The 13,315-nt window shown below is 45.5% G+C and overlaps 1 long non-coding RNA gene across 4 annotated transcripts; it reads left to right on the top strand.

Moving 5' to 3' along the window:
* Nucleotides 1-49: 49 nt before the first annotated feature.
* LOC139360536 (uncharacterized) lies at nt 50-13,102 on the top strand. Of its 4 annotated transcripts, none has more exons than XR_011617988.1 (5): nt 50-198; nt 7,623-7,720; nt 9,747-9,833; nt 11,068-11,172; nt 12,829-13,102. It is a non-coding gene; the product is annotated as an uncharacterized lncRNA (long non-coding RNA). The 4 variants fall into 4 exon arrangements; XR_011617987.1 differs by having other exon boundaries at nt 11,008-11,172; XR_011617990.1 differs by lacking the exon at nt 12,829-13,102 and adding an exon at nt 11,481-12,611 and having other exon boundaries at nt 11,008-11,172.
* The last annotated feature ends 213 nt before the right edge of the window (nt 13,103-13,315 follow it).

Below are 13,315 nucleotides of genomic sequence, written 5' to 3'. Positions count from 1 at the left end.
TTAGGGTTCAGAGAAAACCAGCCCAGGGGCGGGTTCCCTCCGCTACCCATTCAGCCTCAAGCGAGGTGGGGTGTGGTAGGCGGGCTGGTGCCAGAAACTACGCCAGCAATTGTTAGTAACAGTCATCCCCGCCGGGCGCGGTGGCTCACGCCTGTCATCCCAGCACTTTGGAAGGCCGAGGAGGGCGGATCACCTGAGGTCAGGAGTTTGAGACCAGCCTGACCAACGTGGCGAAACCCCGTCTGTACTAAAAATACAAAAAATTAGCCAGATGTGGTGGTGGCGCCTGTAGTCCCAGCTACTCGGGAGGCTGAGGCAGGAGAATCGCTTGAACCCGGGAGGCGGAGGTTGCAGTGAGCCGAGATGGCGCCATTGTACTCCAGCCTGGGCGACAGAGAGAGGCTCTGTCTCAAAACAACAACAACAAAACCCAAAAAATAGTCATCCTCCAGGTAGAAGAGACAGAAAAAAGGGTGCGGAAGAGACTTAAAAGTCTCAGGCCTTCAAGCGTATTTGCCTCAGCCACCCAGGAATCGTGCAGGAAAACTAAAACAACATGGCGACAAGCCCCTCAGTCTTGGGGAAGCGGACGGTTTCCCAGCCGAGCTTTAGGAGGAGGCGCCGCGGTGCCTCACGGGTGACGTCGTCCCCGGGGGTGGTTTGCGCGGAGGGTCGCTTTGGGCGCGCGTAGAGCCGCGCGGCGCCTGGGCCGGCGAATCCCAGGCACAGTCATTTGCGGCCCTGTCCCGGCGCGCGAGGGGCCAAGGCTGGTCGGGGGCTGGGTCCGCGCGGTGGCGACTGCGTCCTGCCATCTTCCATCTCTCCGCCTGAGGCGGTTGCCAGAGTCAGGTCTCCAGGCCGGGCGCTCACACGTCTGTGCCCAGGGAGGCCCCAAGATGCTGGTGAGGCCTCCACCCGGACTGGTGTCCAGGCTCTTGACACTGTCGTGAAAAGGAATTCATGGAGGAGCAGAGCAAAATGTGGAGATTCATTGCGAATCTCCTGAACATACTGAAGAAAGAAAAGTGCAGGCATACCACAGAGCATCACGCCCAACGGGGTTTAGGGCTGCTACCTGTAAATATTTATTTAACCGAGGGGTGGAATATTCATGAAGGTTCTTGGAAAAAGGTAAACATTTCTTGGTACTGTGGTGCCACCCGTTTTTTTTTTTGTTTTTTTTTTTTTGTTTTTTTTTTTTTGAGACGGAGTCTCGCTCTGTCGCCCAGGCTGGGGTGCAGTGGCGCGATCTGGGCTCACTGCAAGCTGCGTCTCCTGGGTTCACGCCATTCTCCTGCCTCAGCCTCCCAAGTAGCTGGGACTACAGGCGCCCGCCACCTCGCCCGGCTAGTTTTTTGTATTTTTTTAGTAGAGACGGGGTTTCACCGTGTTAGCCAGGATGATCTCGATCTCCTGACCTCGTGATCCGCCCGTCTCGGCCTCCCAAAGTGCTGGGATTACAGGCTTGAGCCACCGCGCCCGGCCTACCACCCGTTTTTATACTAAATATGGGTGTTCCCCAGAACTGTCACAGTGGGTGTGTGACTTAGTATGTAAATGAGCACATGATGAGAGGTCCTAGCTGAGACGGGTCAAATCCAGCACCATGTTGGGTCCAGTTGGCTTTAGCCAGCTTGGCCCACACCCTGGTTTTCAGGGTCTTATCCGCCGCTAACTTATGCAGCTGTTTCAACGATTTCCTTTGCTAGTCATGTGAAACTGTTGCCTGGAATTTTCCGTTCTCCTGAGACCACCTTTATTATTCCTGTCTCAAGGGGCACCCCATTTGTGCCTGTAGGGAGATTGCGTTGCGACCAGGCTTCTGGCTGCTCATGCAGCCTCAGCCAGATGGTTGTGTGGTTGAGTCCTGTGTTCATTCCACAAACATGCAGCAAGGCTGCGTGGGTTCCAGCCCTTCCTACGCACTTCCCTGCTGCATGACACTGGCAAGTTGCTTAAGCTCTCTGTACCCCATTTCCTCCTCAATAAGGCAGGGATGGTGATAGTACTAGTTCCAAAGGATTATTGTGAGAATTAACGTAATACATGAGTTAACATGTATAAAATGCCTAGAACCTTGTCTTTGGATTCCCTCAAATATCCAAGGTGTTTGTACACTAAAGGAAGACACCCAACTTAATTTTGGATCTACAGACCTTGCATTATCTGCAAAATACCACTGGCTTCTTGACACTGAAGTTATACAAATGTGCCATAATTTCCTTCACAAATTTCTGGTGTATGTTGATGTTGCTTGAATTAAAACAACCCTGTGACAAGTGGCCTCGTGGAAGACTTTGCACATGGTTATGCTTGTTTTCTGTGGCTGAACTTGTGGGATTTACCTGAATCACCTGTAGGCAAGTTTGTCCCTGCCTCAACATGGTCTCCTGTCTTTCACAAGACTTCAGTGTAGCCCCATGTCAGCTAAGGCTGAGACTTGGGGCTACATAATTGGGTAGGGCATAGAGCCAGCCTGGATTCTCACATCTGTTTGTCCTTCCCATAATCTGCTCCTCAGCCCTATGCCCTTCCTCAGGAGGTGCAGGAAATGACCAAAACCCTGATGAGTTTGCATTACTTTTTGTTGTTGTGATTGAGATGGAGTTTTGCTCTTGTTGCCCAGGCTGGCGTGCAGTGGCAGGGATCTTGGCTCAGTGCAACCTCCACCTCCCAGGTTCAAGTGATTCTCCTGCCTCAACCTCCCTCGTAGCTGGCATTACAGGAGCCTGTCACTACGCCTGGCTAATTTTTGTATTTTTAGTAGAGATGGGGTTTCACTATGTTAGCCAGGCTGGCCTCGAACTCTCAACTCAGGTGATCTGCCTGCCTTGGCCTTCAAAGTGTTGGGATTACAGGCATGAGCCACCATGCCCGGCCAGTTTGTGTTACTTTTTAACTTGCCCCTACATCATTTTCCAGCTGTGTAATAAATTTAACGAGCATTTATTGTGTGTTGAATGCTCACTTTTCTGGGTTAGTGATTCTCACTTGGTGGCAGTTTCGCCCCCTAGAGGACAATTGGCAACGTCTGGAGACAGTTTTGGTTGTCACATGGATGCTTCTGCCTGGGTAGAGGCCCAAGACACTACTCAGCATCCTACAGTGCAGTGGATGGCAGCCTCCCCACCCACCCCAGTCTCCTACAGAAACAGTTATCCAGCCCAAATGTCAGTAGTGCCCAAAGTGAAAAAATACAAAAAATTAGCCAGGCTTGGTGGCAGGTGCCTGTAGTCCCAGTTACTCAGGAGGCTGAGGCAGGAGAATGGCGTGAACCCAGGAGGTGAAGGTTACAGTGCACCGAGATAGTGCCACTGCATTCCAGCCTGGGCAAAAGAGCAAGACTCCATCTCAAAAAAAAAAAAAAGAAAAGAAAAGAAAAGAAAAAAACCCTGAAGTCTAGAGCTAAGATCTTGGTCTCTAACGTGCCTGCACTTAATGAAAGTCAGATGTAAAAACTAATAAGTAAAAAGAAATTCGATATATAGGACAAAATAAGAGTATATATCCACCAAGGGGTATGTGTAAAAAAGTTTAATTCCACAGTGTGATAATGGAAAGATTCACAAGTGATAAATTTTAGGAAATGACTAGGAAGTTGGTAACCAAATAGAGATGCACCAAGAAAACAAGGAGGGACTTTTCTTTTCTTTTCTTTCTTTCTTTTTTTGAGGTGGAGTTTTGCTCTTGTTGCCCAAGCTGGAGTGCAATGGTGCGATCTCGGCTCACTGCAACCTGTGCCTCCTGGGTTCAAGTCATTCTCCTGCCTCAACCTCCTGAGTAGCTAGGATTACAGGTGTGCGCCACGATGCCCAGCTAATTTTTTTTTTTTTTTTTTTTGAGACGGAGTCTTGCTCTGTCACCTAGGCTGGAGTGCAGTGGTGCAACCTTGGCTCATCTCAAGCTCTGCCTCCCGGGTTCATGCCATTCTCCTGCTTCAGCCTCCCGAGTAGCTGGGACTATGGGTGACCGCCACCACACTTGGCTAATTTTTTTGTATTTTTAATAGTGGCAGGGTTTCACCATATTAGCCAGGATGGTCTCGATCTCCTGACCTCGTGATCTGCCCACCTCAGCCTCCCAAAGTGCTGGGATTACCAGTGTGAGCCACTGCGCCCAGCCTAATTTTGTATTTTTAGTGGAGATGGAGTTTCACCATGTTGACCAGGCTGGTCTCAAATTCCTGACCTCAAGTGATCCACCCACCTTGGCTTCCCACAGCATTGGGATCACAGGCGTGAGCCACCATGCCTGGTCAAGGAGAGACTTCTGAATCAAGTTAATTTCATCTGTGAGAAAACATGTACTGAGCAGAAAGTCTATGAATGTGAGGCTTTTGTCAACAGTATCCCCTCAAGACAAAACTCCATGAACATGTCTTAAGTGGAAGGGGCTTGAAGCATAATTTGGATTTACTTAATTATAGAAGAAATAACCTTTATCAATTTAATGGAGATGAAAAATCATTTGTTCAGTTATAACTCATCTTAAATGAAGCATGAAAAAATTCATACAAGGCAGAATGTAGTGAATGTGAGGAGGTATTCAGGCAGAAGTTATACCTAATTGGACATCAAAGAATACATACTAAAGACAAACTCTGTGGATGCAATGAGTGTGAGAAACCCTTTACTGATTGCCCATCCTGTGCTAGACACATAAGAATCCACACAGGTGAGGAACCCTAAGAATGCAGTCTCTGCCTGAAAGCCTGAAGCAGAAAAGCACACCTCCTTATACAATGGAAAATTAACACTGGGGAGAAACTTTATAATTATAGTCAATGTAGGAAAGGCTTTATTGATAGTTCATCTCTTTTTCAGCATATGAGAACTCATATGGGAGAGAAGCCCTGTGAAGGCAATCAATGGGAAGAAGCCATCAAATGCAGCTCAGCTTCCTTGCAGCATGACAGAACCGATACAGGAAAGAAAATCTGTGATTGTAAAGAATGTGATAGGCCGGGCGCGGTGGCTCAAGCCTGTAATCCCAGCACTTTGGGAGGCCGAGACGGGCGGATCACGAGGTCAGGAGATCGAGACCATCCTGGCTAACACAATGAAACCCCGTCTCCACTAAAAATACAAAAAAATTAGCCAGGCGTGGTGGTGGCGCCTGTAGTCCCAGCTACTCGGGAGGCTGAGGCAGGAGAATGGCGTGAACCCGGGAGGCGGAGCTTGCAGTGAGCCGAGATCGCGCCACTGCACTCCAGCCTGGGCGACAGAGCGAGACTCTGCCTCAAAAAAAAAAAAAAAAAAAAAAAAGAATGTGATAAAGCAACAAGAAACAAGACCTCCCAGCTCATCCTGCATCAAAAAACTGATTCTGGGGGAAGCCCTGTGAATGTACTGAACGTGGGAAGGCTTTTAGTGTGTTTTCCTCCTTAAGGCAACGTACTAGAACTCACACTGAAGAGACACCCGACAAACATAATACATGTGGAAAAGCATTCTGTTGCATGACTGACATTATTCAACACTAGGAAATCCATCGTGGAGAGAAACTGTTATGTCTCTAATGCACATGAGGAAGCCTTCCAAAATAGCTCAGCCATTACTCGACTTGAGAGAACTCATACTGAAGAGAAGCCCTATACATTTAATAAGTGTGGAAAAGCCTTTGCTCACAGTTCATCCCTTAGTGAATGTGCAAGAACTCATATGGGCAAAAAATGTTGTGAATCAAGCCTTCAAAATTAGCTCAATATTTATTAGAAACTAAAGAGTTCATACTATATGTTGGTAATTTTTTTTTTGAGATGGAGTCTCGCTCTTGTCGCCCAGGCTGGAGTGCAATGGCACGATATCAACTCACTGCAACATCTGCCTCCCTGGTTCAAGTGAGTCTCCTGCCTCAGCCTTCCAACTGGCTGGATTACAGGTGCCCACCACCATGTCCAGCTAATTTTTGTATTTTTAGTAGAGACAGGGTTTTGCCGTGTTGGCCAGGCTGGTCTTGAATACCTGATCTCAGGTGATCTGCCTGCCTTGGCCTCCCAAAGTGCTGGGATTACAGATGTGAGCCACCACACCCAGCCTATATATTAGTAATCTAATGAGCTTAATATAACTTATATATTTTCAAACTCTGTTATATTAGAAATTACTTTCTAGACCTAAAAGCCAACTTATTATTAAAGGTTTATGGAAAAAACTGGCTGGGTGCAGTGGCGCACACCTGTAATCCCAGCACTTTGGGAGGCTGTGGTGGGCTGATCACTTGATCCTAGGAGTTCAAGACCAGCCTGGACAACGTAGCAAAATCCCATCTCCACAAAAAATACAAAAAATTTAGGCAGACATGGTGGCATGTGCCTGTGGTCCCAGCTACTTGGGAGGTTGAGGTGAGAGGCTCACATGAGCCTGGGAAGTGGAGGTTGCAGTGAGCCATGATCATGCCACTGCACTCCAGCCTGGATGGCACAGCAAGACTGTCTCAAATAAATAAATGAATAAATAAATAAATAAATAAAAGGCCAGGTGTGGTGGCTCATGGCTGTAATCCCAGCACTTTTGGAGGCTGAGGCTGATGGATCACGAGGTCAGGAGATGGAGACCATCCTGGCTAACATGGTGAAACCCTGTCTCTACTAAAAAATACAAAAAATTAGCCAGGCATGGTGGCGGGCGCCTGTAGTCCCAGCTACTCGGAAGGCTGAGGCAGGAGAATGGCGTGAACCCAGGAGGCGGAGCTTGCAGTGAGCCAAGATCACACCACTGCACTCCAGCCTGGACGACAGAGTGAGACTCTGTCTCAAAAAAAAAAAAAAAAAGAGATGAGAAAAAACTTACGTTAGGCCTGTGTTTTGTATAATATAAAAGTTTAAACATAAAAACGTAAGAAAAAACAAAACAAAAAAACCAAATAATATATGCAGTTAAATGGTGTATCTCATATTGTATACAACTTACATAAGGTCAATTATGACATCTTTTTAGTCTTTTCTAGCAGTTATATGAGTATCTACCTTTATTTTTATTAAAACTTTTTTTCAAAGACAGGGTCTCTCTACGTTGCTCAGGCTGGTTTCAAGCTCCTGGGCTCAAGCTATCCTCCTGCCTTGGCCTTCCACAGTGCTGAGGTTACAGGCATGAGCCACCACAGCTGACCGATGAATACTTATGTTGATTTTTAAGAAATCAGAAGGGGCCGGGCGCGGTGGCTCAAGCCTGTAATCCCAGCACTTTGGGAGGCCGAGATGGGCGGATCACGAGGTCAGGAGATCGAGACCATCCTGGCTAACACGGTGAAACCCCGTCTCTACTAAGAAATACAAAAAATAGCCGGGCGAGGTGGCGGGCGCCTGTAGTCCCAGCTACTCGGGAGGCTGAGGCCGGAGAATGGCGTGAACCCGGGAGGCGGAGCTTGCAGTGAGCTGAGATCCGGCCACTGCACTCCAGCCTGGGCTACAGAGCGAGACTCCGTCTCAAAAAAAAAAAAAAAAAAAAAATCAGAAGGAAATGTGTATATTTTTATAATTATTTATTTAGAACATTACACACAAAGGTGATTCAGTGGATAAATGCAGATGTTTTGCATTCCTGTTAGCAGTTGTGTGAATATCTCATTTAAAAATGCCTAATCCAACACAAATTAAAATGCTAATTGCTTTCTTACGACAGTGTCACTTGATATTATGGAAAAGCAGAATCGAATCTTCATAAGCAGAGATCACGATGAAGCACCGAAGCATACTACACTGACTGATCAGTTTTCTCAAGTACATTTCATTCGTTAAAAACGTTAATTGTATTCATGTTCTAAATATTTATTTTAAATGCCATTTGGGGTCATAAGTTGAAATGACCATAAAAGTCATTTTATGGGTCACAGGTCATCCTTCAGAGTTGTTATCTTCTGTATCTATATCATTTTATTCAAGCACAACAGGAATTTTTAATATTCATTTTACATTTTATTTATTTATTTATTGAGGCAGAGTCTCCCTCTGTTGCTCAGGCTGGAGTGCAGTGGCGTGATCTTGGCTCACTGCAACCTCCACCTCTGGAGTTGAAGCGATTCTCCTGTCTCAGCCTCCCGAGTAGCTGGGATTATGGGCACGCACCACCACGCCTGGCTAATTTTTGTATTTTCAGTAGAGACGGGGGTTTCATCTTGTGGATCAGGCTGGTCTCGAACTCTTGACCTCAGGTAATCCACCCGCCTCAGCCTCCCAAAGTGAATATTGTTTTTTTTGAGTGATGTTCAGAACAATGAACACTAGTTCATGGTCATGGAACTTCCTTACTAAGTTATATTTTCCGTCTCATCTGCTTTGCTTTTCTCTTCTTTTTCCCTCCCTGTATCTGCAGTGTCATCTCAGGAACTGCCATGTTTCTGCCTCGGCACTGAGGCTCTAAGAATAAAGCTAATATATGTCAGGTTCAGGGGAATCATTTCATGAGCTATACTGATGTGTTTAAAGTTTTACTCTGACTTATAAAAAATTATAAAAGTAAGTAAGAGTCGTTCGTTTCAGTGAATAAATACTTTTCTAGGGACAATTTCTTAGGCAAGAATGCTTCTAAAACTTGCTTTTTTTGAGACAGGGTCTCACTCTGTCACTCAGGCTGGTAGGTAGTAGTGCAGTCATGCTCACTGCAGCCCTGACTTCCTGGGCTCGAGTGATCCTCTCACTACAGTCTCCCAAGCAGCTGGGGCTACAGGCACACACCCACACCCAGCTTATTTTTATTTTTATTTTTTTATAGAGACAGGGGTCTCACTGTGTTGTCCAGGCTGGTCTTGAACTCCTGGGCTCAAGTGATCTTCCCACCTTGGCCTCCCAAAGTGCTGGGATTACAGGCCTGAAACTTTGTTTTTCTCTTCTAAATCTGTATTGGTTGAGATTCTTTGTGTTGGAAATGACAGAACACACAAACTGATACAAGCAACAAAAGAAAGTTTATTGGTCATATCACTGGAAAGTCCAGTATACCTACTGGACAGGAAGAAAGAGATGTCATAATTTTTACAGAGGAAATGACTGCTTAGAAAACCAAAAAGCAACAAGAAAAAATAATTGAAAAGTCATAAATTTAGTAATATGACCAAGCACACAGGAATATATTTTAATCAATATTTAAATCAATAACATTCCACAATAACTACAATTAGAATGAAATGGGAAATTATTCCATGTGAATAGTTTAATAAAATGTAAAGTGCTTAGGAATTAGTATAACCAAAAAGTGAGATCTCTATATTATTGGAGGAAACAAAATAAATATTGTGTTGAGTTCACATAATATGTTAGAAATAAGTTGAAAAAGACCTGGAGAAAAGAGCCTTGTGAAAACATTATAAACATGATGAGGGGCGTGTGGGGAGGCAGACTATTTCAGCAGCAGCTGGTCTTCATAAAATGCTATAGAAATTAAATGTCGGCCGGGCGCGGTGGCTCAAGCCTGTAATCCCAGCACTTTGGGAGGCCGAGGCAGGCGGCTCACGAGGTCAGGAGATCGAGACCATCCTGGCTAACACGGTGAAACCCCGTCTCTACTAAAAATTACAAAAAGTTAGCCGGGCGTGGTGGCGGGCGCCTGTAGTCCCAGCTACTCGGGAGGTATGACTGGGAGGCGGAGCTTGCAGTGAGCCAAGATCGTGCCACTGCACTCCAGCCTGGGCGACAGAGCGAGACTCAGTCTCAAAAAAATAAAAATAAAAATAAAAAATAAATAAAAATAAAAATAAAAAAATAAATAAGAGAAGAAATTCAATGTCTCCTTTCTGTATTTTAACTACAGATACGTGGTTTGCACACATCTGGAAGAAAATTAACCGATGGTAGTGTTGTCATCACTAAAGAAGGCTGAGAAGTGTCAGACAAGTTGGTGAGGAAACCCCCAAACTATGGCAATATTAGGTGATGGAAATCCAAGCCTAATTTGGGTATGGAAATAATCACATCCTGGTGCCATCCTGGGAGTGACCAAGCAACCTCAGATAGATCCTGGGAAAAGCAAGAATGATGCAGAAAGAAGAAACACATGACAGGACTTGGATGTAGGATAGAGCTGGCAATCAAAGCATGTGCTTGCTGAAACTCCTAGATACTGCTGTTCTTTCTGCCCAAACTGTGCACTCATTGGTCAGTCAGTATAAGTAATAATAACACTGAACACTTACATAGTTGTCAGCCTATTCTAAGTACTTTACATAAGCTGAGTTAATTTATTAAATCCTTCTAAGACTAGATGAAATAGATTTCATGCTTAAGCCATTATATATATATATATATATATATGCTTTTTTTTTTTTTGAGACAGAGTTTCACTCTTGTTGCCCAGGCTGGAGCACAATGGTGCCCTCTGGCTCACTGAAACCCCCACCTCCTGGGTTCAAGCAATTCTCCTGCCTCAGCCTCCCAAGTAGCTGGGATTACAGGTGCACACCACCGCACCTGGCTAATTTTTTGTATTATAGTAGAGACAGGGTTTCACCATGTTGGCCAGGCTGGCCTTGAACTCCTGACCTCAGGTGATCCACCTGCCTCATTCTCCCAAAGTGTTGGGATTACAGGCGTGAGCCACTGCGCCTGGCCTCATTTTAAATTTGATATATGAGAACATTAAGTAATTTACCCTCAGTCACCAAGATTGGAACACAGGCAGTCTGAACAAGACAAGATTCTTATCCTTTTGGCACTCTTTAAAAGATTATTTTAATTCATGCAGAAACATGCTATGTTCATGGATGAGTGACTCTAAGACTGTAGAGGCTGAAGTTCTTTCAAAATAATTCACAGAGCTGTGAATTTACCCCAGGACTTTGTTTTTACCCAGAGCTTGACCCCCAGAAGCTTCCTGTGGGCAAAGGAGGTCAAGTTCAAGTTAGGTCAAGGTCTCTGGTGGGATGGCCACTGTCCTCCTTGCTGCTTCTGGGAGGGGCTGGCTCAGTGTGTCACTTATAGCTGGTGGGAAGAACACAGTTTTCTTAGACTGATGGTTCTGAGGGCTTCCAATCAGACCTGTTGTTCAGACTGTATTAATATTTCTTCTTCTGTAGATCTGCCTTCTTCTTTTTTTTTTTTTTTTTATTTGAGACGGACTGTCGCCCTGTCATCAGGCTGCAGGCTGGAGTGCAATGGCGAGATCTCGGCTCACTGCAACCTCCACCTCCCAGGCTCAAGCGATTCTCCTGCCTCAGCCTCCCAAATAGCTGGGACTACAGGTACGTGCCACCACCACGCCCAGCTAATTTTTGTATTTTTAGTAGAGACGGGGTTTCACCTTGTTGGCCAGGATGGTCTATTATCTCTTGACCTCGTGATCCACCCATCTCAGCCTCCCAAAGTGCTGGGATTACAGGTGTGAGCCACCGCACCCGGCCTAGATCTGCCTTCTTAAAGCTCAATCTGTACCTGAGAAGACAGCGCTACTAGGGTAGTATTATTACTCACTGTATTCATTTTCTATTGCTGAATAGCAAATTGCCACAAACTTAGCATCTTAAAACCACACTCGTTTATTTGCCCACAGTTCTGTAGGTCATAAGTCTAGACAAAATTGGTTGTGCTGTCTGCTCCAATTCTCCCAAAGTGGAAATCAAGACATCAGCCAGGGCTGAATTCTCATCAGGAGCTCAGAGTCCTCTTCCAAGTTCATCCAGCTTGTTGGAAGAATTTGATCCTTTGCAGGCTGTTGGGCAAAGATAACTCTCAACTTCTAGAAGCTACTCTCTGTATAGCCTCCTTGGTTTTCAAAGTTAGTAACAGCAAATTTCTCATGTGTCAAATTCAAATCCCCCTTCATGCTTCATGTCTCCGGGACTATAGGAAGGGACTCATCCCTTTTATGGGCTAACATGATTAGATCAGGACCACAGACAGAATCCCCCTTTCTTAAAGTCAACTGTGCCCTTTTACACAACTTAATCAGAGGAGTAAACTAAATTATAGTCACAGTCCCAGGAATTTTACCAGGAATCTACACCGGGGGTGGGATTTATTTATGTATTTTTATTTTTTAATTTTTAAGCTTTTTTTGAGACGGAGTCTCGCTCTGTCGCCAGGCTGGAGTGCGATGGCATGATCTCGGTTCACTGCAACCTCCGCCTCCTGGGTTCAAGCGATTCTCTTGCCTCAGCCTCCAGAGTAGTTAGGATTACAGGCAAGCACCACCACACCTGGCTAATTTTGTGTTTTTAGTGGAGATGGGGTTTCAGCATGTTGGCCAGGCTGGTTTCAAACTCCCGACCTTAGGTGATCCACCTGCCTTGGCCTCCCAAAGTGTTGGGATTACAGGAGGACCTGTATTTGTGGACCTAAACACGGGAAAGGTGTAGTAGTGTGGGGCGCCATGGCTCATGCCTGTAATCCTAGCACTTTGGGAAGCTGAGGTGAAGAGATTCCTTGAGCCCAGGAGCTGCAGACCAGGCAGGGGGCGTGGAGAAACCCCATCTCTGCACACACACACACCCCAACGTCCCCCACCCCCTGCCAACATTAGCCTGGCGTGATAGTGCATGCCTGTAGTCCCAGCTACTTACTCAGGAGACTGAGGTGGGAGGATCCATTGAGCCCGAGAGGTCGAGGCTGCAGTGAGCTGTGATTATGCCAGTGCACTCCAGCCTGGGGGTCAGAGTGATATCGTGTCTCAAAAAAAAAAAAAAAAAAAAAAAAAAAAAAAAGTAGTACAGTAAGCATGTGGTATGAAGGATAAAAAAAAAAGGTCCACCTGCGTAGGGCACTTACCATGAATGCAGCTTGCAGGATGGGAAGTTGCTCTGGGTATTGTGAGTGAGTGAATGTGAAGGCCTGGGACATTGCTGTAGACTTTATAACACTCTACGCTTAGGCTACACTGAAGTTATATTTTTAAAATACAGTAATTGTGCTATGATGTACTTTGGCTACCGCATCACTGGGCGGTAAGGGCTTTTCCAGCTCCATTATGATCTGACGGGACCACCATCACGTATGCGGCTCATTGTTGACCAAAACATGGCTACGCGGCACATGACTGTACCAGAAACTACTCAACTAATAGCAGTGATGAATTTGAGAGAAAAGATAAAATAAAAATAAAGTATCTTTGAAAATTGCTCAGAGTAGATTTTATGTTCTCACCACAAAGAAAAGCTATGTAGAAATTACGTGGCTACATTTCACCCTTCTACAATGTATATGAATATGGAAACATCATGTTGCATGCCATAAATATATACAACTTTTGCTTGTCATCAGTTTTAAAATAAATAAAGATCTAAAAACCGAAAAAGGCCGGGCTCAGTGGTTCATGCCCGTAATCCCAGCACTTTGGGAGGCAGAGCTGGGCGGATCACCTGAGGTCAGGAGCTGGAGACCAGCCTGACC

The sequence above is a fragment of the Macaca nemestrina genome, chromosome 20 (assembly GCF_043159975.1).
Source record: "Macaca nemestrina isolate mMacNem1 chromosome 20, mMacNem.hap1, whole genome shotgun sequence".
Classification (NCBI taxonomy): Eukaryota; Metazoa; Chordata; class Mammalia; order Primates; family Cercopithecidae; genus Macaca; species Macaca nemestrina.
Note: the sequence above shows the minus strand (reverse complement) of the source record. Positions and strands in the feature narration are given on the sequence as shown.